Source organism: Hakea prostrata, chromosome 5, assembly GCF_041222555.1.
Source record: "Hakea prostrata isolate BN-2017 chromosome 5, UWA_Hpros_2, whole genome shotgun sequence".
Taxonomy (NCBI): Eukaryota; Viridiplantae; Streptophyta; class Magnoliopsida; order Proteales; family Proteaceae; genus Hakea; species Hakea prostrata.
Genome location: NC_142604.1, coordinates 46,904,287 through 46,918,682, shown reverse-complemented (window position 1 = coordinate 46,918,682; position 14,396 = coordinate 46,904,287).

The window sequence follows — 14,396 nt, the reverse complement described above, 5'->3', positions numbered from 1 at the left end:
AAAACCAAATATTTTAAAGCTGCATGATTGGAGTAATAACAATTTTGGAACCCAATAAATAGGAACAAAATTTTTCTAAAGCAATATCATGGTTAAAATTTCTTTTTCCGTTGTTGAATAATTGCACTATGCTCTATCAAGAGTACTTCTTGAAGCATAATAAATGACATGCAAATCTCTTCCAAATTTTTGTTCAAGAATGGTTCCTATTGCATAGTTACATGCATTACACATGATTTCGAAAGGGTGGTTCCAATCTGACGATTTGATGATTGGGGTTGAAGTCAACTTGTCTTTTTAAGTGTTAAAAGCTTCCTTACACACTTTATCAAACTCAAATGCCACATCCTTTTGCAATAGTCTATACAAATGTTGTGTGATTTAGACAAGTCATCGATAAAGCGAAGACAAAATCATGCATGCCCAAAAAAAGAACGAATCTTCCGTACAGTTATAAGATAAGGCGATAATTTTATAATATCAGTTTTAGACTTATCAACCTCTATACCTTTAGTAGAAATTGTCCAAAAATAAGTCTTTGATCTACCAAAAAATGACATTTTTTTCATAATTCAAAACAAGATTAGCTTCTACACACATCTCTGTAGTATTTTTGTTATGTTAGTTAGACATATATCAAAAGAATCACCATAGGCTGTAAAATCATTCATAAACACTTCTATGATGTTCCCAAAATAATTATAAAAAATACTAACCATACATCGTTGGAATGTAACAGGGGCATTACAAAGTCCAAGTGGCATCCTTCGGTAAGCAAATAACAATAATGAGGTTTATCAGCTAAACGTTCAAGCATTTGATCAATAAATGGGAGAAAAAAATGATCGTTCCTAGTCGATGCATTCAATTTACAATAATCTACGTGAACTCTCCATCCGTTTTGGATTTGGGTGGGCACCAACTCACCATTCTCATTGTGAATCACAGTGATGCCAGTTTTCTTTTGAACTAAATGAACTAGACTTACCCATTTGCTATTTGAGACTAAATAGATCATATTTGCATCAAGGAGTTTAGAATTTCCTTTTTCACTACTTCCATTATATGCAGGTTCAAACTGCGTTGGGCTTGCCTAGAAGGTTTACAATTTCTTCAAGCAGGATTTTGTGCATAAATGTTGAGGGACTTAAACCTTTTACGTCTGCTATGGTCCATCCCATAGCCTCCTTATGTTTCCGAAGCACTTTAAGCAATCTCTCTTCTGCCAACGCATTGAGCTTACTTGAGATTATTACAAAGAGGCTTTCACTATCATTCAATAATGCATACTTCAAATGATCTAGCAATGTTTTTAGTTCCAACTTGGGGGCCTGCAGAATAGAAGGTAAAAGTTTTGTGTCAGAAATAGGAAGATTAGCAAAAGGAACATCAACTCTCATAGGTCTAAGTGACTCTAATTCAAAAACAGTATTTTGCAATTCATCATCTATTGCAAACTATTCTTTTACAATTTGCACTTCTTCAAAGATTAAGTCATCACAAAGTGTAATTTTCAACTTATCTTCATCACAAAATTAAATGTTTTTTGAGTTAGAATGTCAATAGCATCAAAAGCATAAATAACATATACATCATTAGAATATTTCATGGAAGCATATATAGTAAACTTAATGATCTCGCCATCAAACTCCATTGTTAATGTATTATCATGCACATCGATTTTAGTTATAGTTGTTTTCAAGAAAGGTCTTCCCAATAAAATCAAACTTAAGTTAAGAAAGTAGTCTTCCTCCATATCAATTACATAAAAATCTGCAAGAAAAACTAATCCATTTACTTGAACTAAAATATCTTATAACACCCCTTCAGGACAAATATTTGATCTATTAGCCAATTGAATTATTATACAAGTATTTTTCAAATGTCTAACATTCAAAGATTTATAAACTGGTAACAACATAACGTTAATAAAAGCACCCAAATCACAGCCTTGAATAAGAGAAAAAACAATGAATGAGGCAAATAAAAATAACAAAAATTGGGGCACCTTGATTATAAGTCAGGGCTGTTGAACCTTTCAAACTTTATGGCAGAGGGGCAAGGGCAGGGGAAAGTCAGCTTCGCTTTGTCAGTGATAGTAGCGTCGTGAAAGCTTTGTGTTATTAGAGGATTGTACATAAGCATCCATTCAGCACCCTGGTTTGGAAACTCTCTGGGAGTACATGTAAACAAAACAGAAGTGTCACTTCCGAGGGTTGTGGCACAACGACAAATATCATCTAAAACCATATATTAGAAGAAACGTCTACTTTAGATTATATACCAACTTTATCATTTGTTCAAAATTGTGCTGAGGTAAGTAAACATTGTTAAAAGGAGTACAACTTCAATTCATGAAAACAAAGAAACGATGAAAGAAGAAAATGAAAACATTCAATCGTCCGTGACATGAATCAAGAAGTGGGAAACCAGGTCTCTTTTTATTGCATTTACAATAATTTCTCTTTTGCAGAATAACCAAAGAAAGAAGAAATCGAAAGACGAGAAGGAACAAAACGAGGAAGTCACTAAAGAAAGAGTTAAAAAGAATCTGAAACCAATGCACAAAGTACCTAATCATTAGCCATTAATGCTTGATTTGAGTTTTATTCGGTATTTACTGGTGAGACAAAAGAAGAAACAACAAATAATGAAGAAACCGAAAGACAAGAAGTAAAACAACTAGGAGAAAACTAAAAAAGAGTGAAAATTAATGTGAGAAATCTGAACCAAAGCAGAATACCTGATCGTTAGCCATTAATGCTTGATTCGAGTTCAATACGGCATTGTTAAAAGGAGTACAGCTTCAATTCATAAAAACAAAGAAACGATGAAAGAAGAAATTGAAACACTCAATCGTCCGTGATATGAATCAAGAAGTGGGAAACCATGTCACTTTTTATTGCATTTGCAATCATTTCTCTTTTGCAGAATAACCAAAGAAAGAAGAAATCGAAAGACGAGAAGGAACAAAACAAGGAAGTCACTAAAGAAAGAGTGAAAAAGAATCTGAAACCAATGCACAAAGTACCTAATCATTAGCCATTAATGCTTGATTTGAGTTTTATAAGGCATTTACTGGTGAGACAGAAGAAGAAACAACAAATAATGAAGAAACCGAAAGACAAGAAGTAAAACAACTAGGAGAAAACTAAAGAAAAAGTGAAAATTAATGTGAGAAATCTGAACCAAAGCAGCATACCTGACCGTTAGCCATTAATGCTTGATTCGAGTTCAATACGACATTGTTAAAAGGAGTATAGCTTCAATTCATAAAAACAAAGAAACGATGAAAGAAGAAATTGAAAACACTCAATCGTCCGTGATATGAATCAAGAAGTGGGAAACCAGGTCACTTTTTATTGCATTTGCAATAATTTCTTTTTTGCAGAATAACCAAAGAAAGAAGAAATTGAAAGACGAGAAGGAACAAAACGAGGAAGTCACTAAAGAAAGAGTGAAATCTGATACCAATGCACAAAGTACCTAATCATTAGCCATTAATGCTTGATTTGAGTTTTATTCGGCATTTACTGGTGAGACAGAAGAAGAAACAACAAATAATGAAGAAACCGAAAGACAAGAAATAAAACAACTAGAAGAAAACTAAAGAAATAGTGAAAATTAAGGTGAGAAATCTGAACCAAAGCAGAATACCTGATCGTTAGCCATTAATGCTTGATTCGAGTTCAATACTGCATTCACTGGTGAGACTGAGACTGAGGGAGTGAAAATCGACTCAATTCTTAGGTAAACATTTTAAAGTGGAAGTTTATATACATGACTACCGACTGGGTTCCGTTCCGGTTTCCCGGTTCATAATAGAATCAAAATAAAATTGGTTGATACGTTAGATTTTTTATTATTTTTTTTTTTTGTTTACAAAAAAGACCTAGTATTTTAGTCTTGAACAAGAACATGTCATCTTATTAGTGCTAAGCGAATGATAGCATATTAACATGTATACAAGCATTATAGGGCAGAAATTCTATTTAACACGATTTAAGTTGGGACTTACATAAAATTAAATTTCCTAGTTTTACTTTTAGATAATTTCATCAAAAAAGGGGGGAAATCCAAACTAATGATTCTTATTTTAAGAACTCCAGCTATAAATGGATAATTGAAATTTAGATTCATATCTATATTTGAATATGTCTAAGAGAATTAGAATTTGCCCAAAAACGAATCATATATTTTGTGAGTTTTACTATCCGATCAACTATTTGACTAAGAAGAGTAAGACAATTGTCTGAACAACTAAATACTCATGTTGACAAGTGTCACTCAGCTACTTGGAAAAATCTATGGAGCATGCTAGCTACAACCATGGTACATTGTGTCGGCGATATATCACTAACACAAGGCGATATATCGCTATGTCGCTGGGGGGCGACACGACTCCCTCAGTGACATGATATTTACAATATATCGCCGAAAAATCGGTGATATATTGCTACATTCGCATATATAACAGTATTTCATTCGTTTTACGCTGATTTTTCCTTCGATTTTTGCCAAAGTGATATAGGACCTCTACAAGCTCCGGGGGCGTTATTCCCACACCCCGTCGGGGCAGCCTCCTCGGACCCCCACCCGCTCATCAAAGAGCGGGACCTCATGTCTGTCGACAACAATATGTGAAGCATGAGTCATACTCAACATAATTGTATAATGAATTGTAAACTTTAGTACATCTATTTACTAGTTGTGTATTTGTGTTATGTTTACATATTTACATTAGTTTATATGAATTTTCCAAACTTCTAGTTTTGCCCGCATATACAGGACATGTGCTAATTATAAACTTTAGATTAGGTGATGTTTTATGTCAAATTAACACTCCCAATGTGTTTATTGGCCTCAAATTAGGTTACACGTCAAATTTCAGGTCAAAATGACTTGAAATACCCTTCGAAACAAGAGTTCGATTTTTCATTGAACCCCTGCCAAAAGTCAGCCGACATCTGGCAACATGTCACCCGAGTCGCCGTGTCGCCATGGTCTGAAATGGCGACACGGACCGACATGTCGGACCATGGCTACAACCACTCCGCGTGATATAACAAATCATCATGATCCACAATCACTTTAAACCCCCTCCGAAATCATTACAATCTATCATTTTCCCTCTTTATAGAAGTCCCACTTCTATTCATGTCAACACAATTAATATCATTGTCCCATTGAAAAGTTAAAAATAGTATTGCTTCCCCTATAGAGAGAATGTTAACAAAAGGTTGACTCTATAGATTACTTGTATGTATTGGAAACTTCCATGCAAGGTCCGATATGTCAGACTATGTCGCTAGCTGACGACTCCACCGATACATTTTGCCGACATGTTTGCGACTTTTGGTAGGGTGTCGATGAAAATTCGACCCCCAATTTCGGAGGGCATTTATGGTCGTTTTGGCATGAATTTTGTTGTGTAACCTAATTTGAGGCCAATAAACACACTGGGAATATTATTTTGGCCTGAAACATCACATAATCTAAAGTTTCTGATTGGCATATGTTCGGCTATATGCGGGCAAACTTGGAAGTTTGAAAAAATTCATATAAACTAATGTAAACATGCAAAGAGAACACAAATATACAACTATTGAAGAGAAGTATAAAGTTTACAATTCATTATACAATTATGTTGAATTTGACTAATGCTTCACATTTTATTGCAGACGGACACGAGGTCCCGCTCACCAGTGAGCAGGGGGTCGGGGAGGCCGCCCCGGCGATGGTGTGAGACCAGCGCCCCCGGAGCATTTAGAGGTTCTATGTCATTTTGGCAAAATCAAATTAAAAATTGGTGAAAAACCAAATGAAAATTTGATAAATATGGTGGATTTGGCGATAGATTGCCGAAAAATCAACTTTTCGTGATATATCGCCGATTTTCAACAATATATCATCAACATAATGTAAATGTCGTATTGCTGGTGGGAGTCGTGTCGCCCCCCAACGATATGGGGATATATCGCCGACACTTTGTACGATGCTTCCATGCAACCCCAATGAATGCAGGAGGTGTCAGTTCAGGGTAAAAAGGAAGTGTAGGGAATGAGAATTTTAAACTTGGGATCTAGAGTGGGTCTTAAAAACCTTAGAATCGGCATTTAGGTTAATGGAAGAAAAAAAATTTGGGTGCAAAAAAGGGGATGTAGTAGTAGCGCCCTTGTGCCCCCCACTAGGCAATGTTCGGACTTTTGAGTTCGACTTATGCAAGCATTAGTTTAGTTTATTTATATTGATATAAATCAATAGATGTCACTCATTGATGAAACGAATGTCGAAATAGATTGAATGGGTCATTCTAGTGTTGAATTAAAACATTTTTTTCATTAAAAATAGCCTAAAATTCATCCTATGTTTTTGGTCTAATTTTTTGATTTTGTGGTGTTATTTTCTTCAACTGATTGGCCAATCTTGCCCCTATTATTACATGACCCACGTATTACTAAAAGTCTAAAATTAGTCTTGGAACTTGAGCCTAAATCATCTATCCATTAGAATAAAGATTTATGCTCCCTTCACATCTTTCTACATCAAATTAGAAGGGGTCTACTAGGGTTCCCACATTTGATTCATTTTATTAGAATTTAGAGATGAACTCATTCCCATACATGGTTGAAAGGTATGAAGATAGCACATACCTCTCTATCCATTGGATCTGGAATCCAAAAACTTACTCATGTGAAGTTTTGTGATATTCCATATTTCTTCCTCACCTTTACAATGAAATAATTTAGCCTCTTGGAGCAACAAGAGAACATGTGAAACATTGGCGTTACTTAAGGGGATTTTTTTTTTTTTTTAAATCAAACTCATTTTTTATATTCATCCACTAATCTTATACCTCTCACTCTTGTGTCACAAAAAATCATTCCATCTTCACTTGCTCTTTTCCTCACTCTATAAAAGATAAGAGCATTTCTCCCTTTAACAAATTATAATTAAGCCATTTAATATTAAATAAATAAAATAAAGGGTACTTTTCATCTGGACCCCTGAGGTTTGATTCAGGTCACTTTTAGTCCAGTTTAAGTTGTCTTTTGCATATGGCTCCCCTATGGTTATAAAAAATGATTAAATAAGGACAAGTTTATCAAAAACCGTTAGTTTAATAATTTTATGACGAAAATACCCTTATTTTTTTTTCCTTCTTCTTTTTAATAAGTCAACATGATCCACGGCATCATCGTTATAAAAACCTGAAAAGAAATCTCATCTTTACTTTGCACAATCAAATTATAAACTCAAGATATTAAATCCTGCAGATTCTGAAGTTCCTTGGTGGTCACCAACAATGGCGTATCCTTCCCATCACCGTACCTAATAATTTCTATCTATTCTAACTCGTTTCCGCATTCTCCCTCTTTAGGTTTAGCACCGAACAGACCGCCGGCACCACCATCACCGGGCATCTCATTCTACCTTCTCCCTCTTCATCCGGCAATGCCGACTCATCACCACCATCTGCTATCCAAGGAAGTTTCGATTGTGTAAACCACATAAAGAGCCAAGCCCTTGTGATAGAAAAGGGAAAAGTGAAATCATAATCTGCTCACACCTGCAAATCGGCTTTGCATTTGTATAAGGGAGAAATGTAACATTCAATCTTTATTTCTCTAATCTTTCTTGCAGTGCGGGTCTTAGAGTTCAAAGTTCAGAATAGTCGATCACAAACCTGGAATCCACTTCCAATCAGCTTCAAGAAACCGGTTATCTCTCCATAACTTGTATAAATGAAGTGAAACGTAGATCAAAACCACAGCAAATTCAAACTTTGTTTAAAACAAACTAATCAATTGATTGCATTAAATAAATAATTCATAAGCTACCTATTTGATAGCTAAATCTAAAAACTAAACATTCGCATCTAAGATTCAGTCCTCTCATGGTCCTAGCAATGAAGGAAACGCTAGCCACTCCAATACTTGACTAACAATGATTTGATGACTACAAAGAGCTCGAACGAAGCAAGAGAAGCGAGACTAGGACAAAGGAGCTTAACACCTGAAGCACTCTCTCGAGTATTGACTGTGATTGCGAAACTAGGGTTTCATTTGGGCAATTTTAAGGAGATCGAAAGGGTTCAAAGCTTAGAGCCTCAACTTCATGAGCCGTATTTTTTCCCCTTGAGACAAATTGAGTGCCATCGGAAGGACTAATGAGTGAGTCCGTGTTGCCGGAGACGAAGAGGGAGAAGGCGTAGGAGTGGAGAGCCGAGAGAGGAGAGAAAAGATATTGCAGGGAAGAGTTGAAAATTTTTTCACCCTACACACGTGTCCTTGTCATACTGGTTAGTCTTTAAAGAAAGAAATTTATTATTATAAAAAAAAAAAAAAACAAGGGTATTTTCGTCACAAAATTATTAAACTGACGGTTTCTGTTAAACTTGTCCTTATTTAATCATTTATTGAAACCACAGGGGAGCCATATGCAAACGAAAACTCAAACTGGACTAAAAGTGATTTGGACCAAACCTCAGGGGTCCAGATGAAAACTACCCATAAATAAATGTCAAATTAGCAAAAGTGTTTCAATACGAGCTCTATATGTTAACACTGACAAGTTCACAAAGAGGGTTTGTAACAAGAAGTCAACGAACCAGTTTGGTTTCCAACAGGAAGCATTACTATAGTAGTTGCTCAGAACTCAACAAATGAGTAAATGGTGAATTGCATATCCAAACATGCCTGTACCGATAAAGACTTAAATCTGTGAAACCCATGCTATATTGCTATGTTCCAATAATTCTTCATATTACATATTATAAGAATCTAATGACATGATGCCTTCAACTTTTGTCGATGCCGACACTGGCGATTTCCCAGTATTTCTGCTGGTTTAAAGAGAGGTCAAACATGGTACATATTTTGAGCTATGGCTTGTACAAGAATGATCTTAACACGGAGAAAAGAAAATGAATGAAGCAAGTAAAATAACAAAAAAAACTAGGCACCTTCATGATAAGTCAGGGCTGTTGAATCTCTCTAACTTTACGGGGGAAAGGCAGGGGAGGGGAGGAGTTGCTTTGCTTTGTCAATGATAGTAGTGTTCTGAAGGGCTTTGTATTATTAGAGGATTGTAACCGTAGTAATGATATAAATATCTTCTTTGACATTTCCTTTTTTTTTTTTTAACTGACATTATTTCAAGTTTTTTTTTATTGCCTTTGCCTTTATCTAGGAACGTTATTAGGGAAAGTGTCCTGTCCCTGTATGTAGGCCTCATTGGAGCATTGTGGAGTTTCAAGTCAAAGGTCGTCTCCACATTGACAGGAGGTGGAGGGTTTTCAATGGATGTGAAGCTGCTTTTTGCACTAAAAAACTTGCTCTTGACGCCATGTGTTATCGTCATACTCCCGTCGGTCCAAAGAGCTGGTTTCGGGCCCATCCAGGGACCATTTGCTGGCCTAGGTTTCCCCTCGACTAAGCGTCACCACAGAGAGTCTCTTGCCAAGAAGTGGCCGGAGGGCCCAAACCAGATCCTCAACAGGATGAGAATGCTCTATGTGGCAAAAGTCATCTTATATGGGCCCAGCTTTCCTGCAATTAGCTGCCTATGTTTGGAGCCTTACACACTCGAAGATCTTCTCGAGCCCTGGGACGACGGCATACCTAGCTCCTTTCATGGGTCTTTGACACATCAAACAGAAGGATGCAACTAAGACGTTGCCATCTGATGGAACCCTCCTGACGGTTGAAGCGACTCTTTTGACCACATCTGGAGCCCTTAAATCGCAAAGGCCATCTCCACCTTCTATCTCCTGACATGAGCATCCAAAGGCTATGAAGCATGTTATCTTTGGAGGTATTAATCACTTATATAATCGATCGCCATGCATGAACAAAGTAAACTCTACACACTCCAGCCATCACTCTTTTGCTTCCAAACCCTTAAGAGCATGATCTTCATCGTCTCTTGGGGCTTTTGGCTCCTCAATGGAGTCCCTGATTTATTGGCATGGACTAACTCAATCGTCGAAGGTGGCTTCCCGTCCTCAGAGGCGGCCCACTTTCACTTTATTTTGGTCTTAGGAGCAAGGAATGGATCAAGAGCAGACCATGAAGCTAAGATCATATTTCTTGCACCAACACCGTGAAACCTAATAGGTCTAATTTCTAGAATGTTAGAACATTTACCTACTCTACAAATCCACGATAGAGATTATACTTATTCACATTTCTTTATCACATATTTAGAAATTTAAATTATTTATCAATCATAATAGATATGCATGTGTACTCTTCTCACACTTCTCAACTATATATAATGAGAGAATTCTCCTACTGAATTATGATAAAATGAATTAATAAGTGGACCCCTTGTGGGGGCCCTCCTAATGTATAATATATAAGTGTGAACACCGACCTCTATCTTGATAGATAAAGAATTGAATATCATACTTAGGATGGGATCTATCTCTGAGAAATATAGGTAGACCAGCCGAACATGGATCCTCTTTTAAATATGTGATGGAGAAGTGTGAGTAAGAAGTACCAATTTAACCATATAAAAATTGTACCATACCAAATTGCTTCAAAATATGGTACAATGCGGTTTTCAAAAAGGGTTTTTGATTTGATACAGTGAGGAATTAGTTTTTGATGTTATACCGATGGTACATACCAAACTATACCGATTAATGTCGTTTTTGTACTGAAATTGTATTGTATCAATTCCATATGGTTTGTATATTAGAACCATACCACTTGTTTTTTTAAGAACCCAACCATATGAATTGAAAATATTTTCTCTCAGTGTGTGTAGAGGATTCGGACTCACAACAATGAGCTATAATATTTCACAGAAATTGGAGAGAGATTCTTTGTAAAAATGAGGATAATAGCTTTTGCAGCAACATTTTATCATGTCTACTACGAAAGAAACTACAAAATTAGGTGAATTTGATGACTTCTGAGAACTTCTTGACATGCTATTTCTTGAGAAATGATAACGTATTTTAGGATTTTAAAGGGACATGCACTTATCATACAAGTCAAGAATTCAGACTTCTCCGAAGATCTGAGGAGTTAAACTTAGGATCTCAAGCTTTCTTTAGAAGATTTATCAACTATCCCTTAATAATTAAGTCACATAATCGATAAGAATAGAGATGCAATGGACACATTTCCAACACCTCATACATTTCATAAGACTAACAATTCATTAGACTTTTTTGACTTTATCTAAACAGAAAAGCAAAAGCTTGAACTATTTTGTGGCCTTGAAGATATTAATACAATACCAAATAGCGTCTTGGGAAAACCGATGTTTGGGTTTGCGATTATTTTAATGAAACGTTGAGAGATTCTCACATATTCCAACTGTAGATGTATGCCTGACATCACCAAATAGGGACTCATCACTTTTTTCGAGTCCGGATCAGCGAACCCGACGCTTCCTGACTACAAAAACCAGTAGGACCCACGGTGAAAAACACTTTTTAGAAAAAATTAAAAAAAATCACCAATTAAACCCACTGATTTTTTTGGTCAGGAGCCATGAGGAAGCACAGAATTTTTATGCTTATAACAATTAGAAACTTACCTTTAGAGTTTTTGATCCTCGAACAGCTGATGTTAGCAACTTTTTAAAAAGTCAGCTCAAATATTCAAGTTTCTTTGGCAGATGAAATTCTTATAATACTCTGCAACTCCTGGGTACGTATCTGATAGCGAGCTCGTGAATGGTATGGCCCACATTTGAATCTGGGTTCAGCCTATCGGTTAGTTTTGTCTAACCTCCTTATGGGTCAAATATTCCTTGGAGAGGATTAGATATTTCACATCACTCCATTGTTCGAAATTAGGAAGTGAAACTCATAGCACTAATACATGATTCCGGATCCTCACGATCGATTGTTTGCAACTTTACATTGTTCTTGAAGACAAGATTCAAACCCCTCGTTTGTGTGGCCCACTTGAAATGGGATTTTTTGTACTTTTCTTCAGAAAGATTTTTCAGCGTTGCCCAAATTTTTTTTCTCTCCAAGGGAGACTAAGCTGATCCAGACTCCTAATACATAATATAAGACGGGGCTTTACCGCGTTATTTTGAGGGATTCATACTATGATATTCTACATGTAAGTGTTTGACTTTTTATGATTGAGTCACCTCTTAGAATTCTTTTCTTGCATTTTTAAACACAATTAGAGGGTCCGGCTGTTTTAGGGTTATGGATGAAAATTCCATTTGTGTGGCTCTTACACATTTTCTTTTACGAAGGAGTTGTTATCTAGCTAGGCTCAAACACAATGACCGTAACATATGACCTCTAAATTTGATATTCCTTTTGGTAGAAGTTACAATTATTACTAGAAAATCTTAACTTGTGCTCAACTCCGTTCGGAGCTGACCCAATGAAAACTAATACATATTATAAGGCGGGGTTTGTTTGCATTAGGTTGTGGGGGAAACAAAATACTATGGTATCCCACATGTAAGTGTTGTGACTTTTTATGATTGAGTCACCTCTTAAAGAAGGCTTTTATTGGATTTTTAAACACAATTAGAGGGTCCCGCTGTTTTAGGGTTATGGATGAAAATTCCATTTGTGTCGCTCATCACATATTTTCGTTTTACGAACGGAGTTGTTATCTAGCTAGGCTCAAACACAATGACCGTAACATATGACCTCTAAATTTGATATTCCTTTTGGTAGAAGTTACAATTATTACTAGAAAATCTTAACTTGTGCCAACTCCGTTCCTACCCCATGAAAAAATACAATTACTAGATCTAATTTCATCTATTTCTGTTCAGAGTAACTATATAGGAGTAAAAAGGACCCTTCACTCTTAAGTGCAAACTGTAAACATTACCTCAACTGAATGAATTTTATCATAAAAAAATTAAACAAACTTTGCAGCTCATCGAAATTTCTTTTTTTTTTTTTTTTTTTTATACACAAAAGGTGTTTGCAAGTGTTGTAAATACAGAAACATAAATTGCAGGGATTTTCTTTCAATTGGTCGATATTGTTACTGTTTTTTTGGGTACAGTACCTATTGTTACTCGTGTAAGCAAGAAATAAAAAGGGGGAATTGGCGTGTCTTCTTGTCTCATTTTATTTCTTTAGGCTCTTTTTGGTATCAATTATCATTGTCAATTATGAGAAATTTTCATTATTTTAAATTGTTTGGCATCTATTCTGAATTTTATTTTTATTTAAAATAATAAAAAAACTTCCAAAATCCATAATGAACTTTTTGTCCATTATGGATTATGATGAGAATTTCATTATCTTCATTTGTGTAAGTTTACTTAAAATTCTATAAGTAAGATGAGGGTAAAATAGTCAATACACATTCTTTTATTACAATCATACTTTTTCCTTCTTTTCTCACTTGTTTACTATTATTTTTAACAATTTTTTATCTTGACACCAAATTTATTTTCCATTTCATAATTTATTTTCGATAAAATTCACCAAACCATTTTTCATTCTTGACCAAAAATGAATTCTTGTACTTATTTATTTTAAATAGGCATAATAGAGAATGAGAATTGATACCAAAAAGAGCCTTAAATGACTTGTCGCCATTGTTGTTGGATCATTGGGTTGAGTAGCCGTTTATGGACACGTGTCCATAAACTCCTTATGAATTATTTAAGATCAAATTTTAGTTTGTATGTGAATCATTTATACAATTTGATTTATTATTGAACAAGAGAAGGGAGTTAAGTGTAATCTTTCAAAGTATGAATTTTCTAAGAAAAAAAAAAAAGAAAGAAGACAAATACATGGAGTTATTATCCGACAGGGATTTTAAATAATTAGCTTCATAATGTTATAAAAAAATTATTTTGGTTCACTTGTCATAACTCAGGTAAAATATCGAGTCTTCTTTGATCCTGGCAAAATAGGGTCATCTGCCAATGCAGGATTGGTTGAATGGTAAAGATCCATGCTTCTCAGTGGGAGGTCTTGGGTTCTACCATTGCGGATGGCATTACATTTCCAGTATTAAAAAAAGCACTAGTACCAAAAAAAAAAAAAAAAAGTCATCTAATCTCTTCATTAATGATTAGCTTGACTAGGTTTTGCATAACTTTGCTCTAGTCAATGTAATTTGTTCCGAATAAAATCCTAATTTTCGTACTATATATTATCTTCTTTTCCTTTTAAAGGAATTGAGGTTCGCTCATACCAGCTTACATGTACATTGACTACATCATCCAAGTATCTGGTAAATAAAATTTAAATATAAAATGGGGTTTGCCTCTTACGAGCCTGACTTCAAGGAGATTCCAGATTTGACATCGTACTCATAAGAATTAATTATTTACTAACAAACCACCTCGTAACTCCTTGATGTTATGTACCATACGTATAGGTATCAACTAGACTATTCAGACCACCCAAAAAAATCAATAAATAAGCTGGA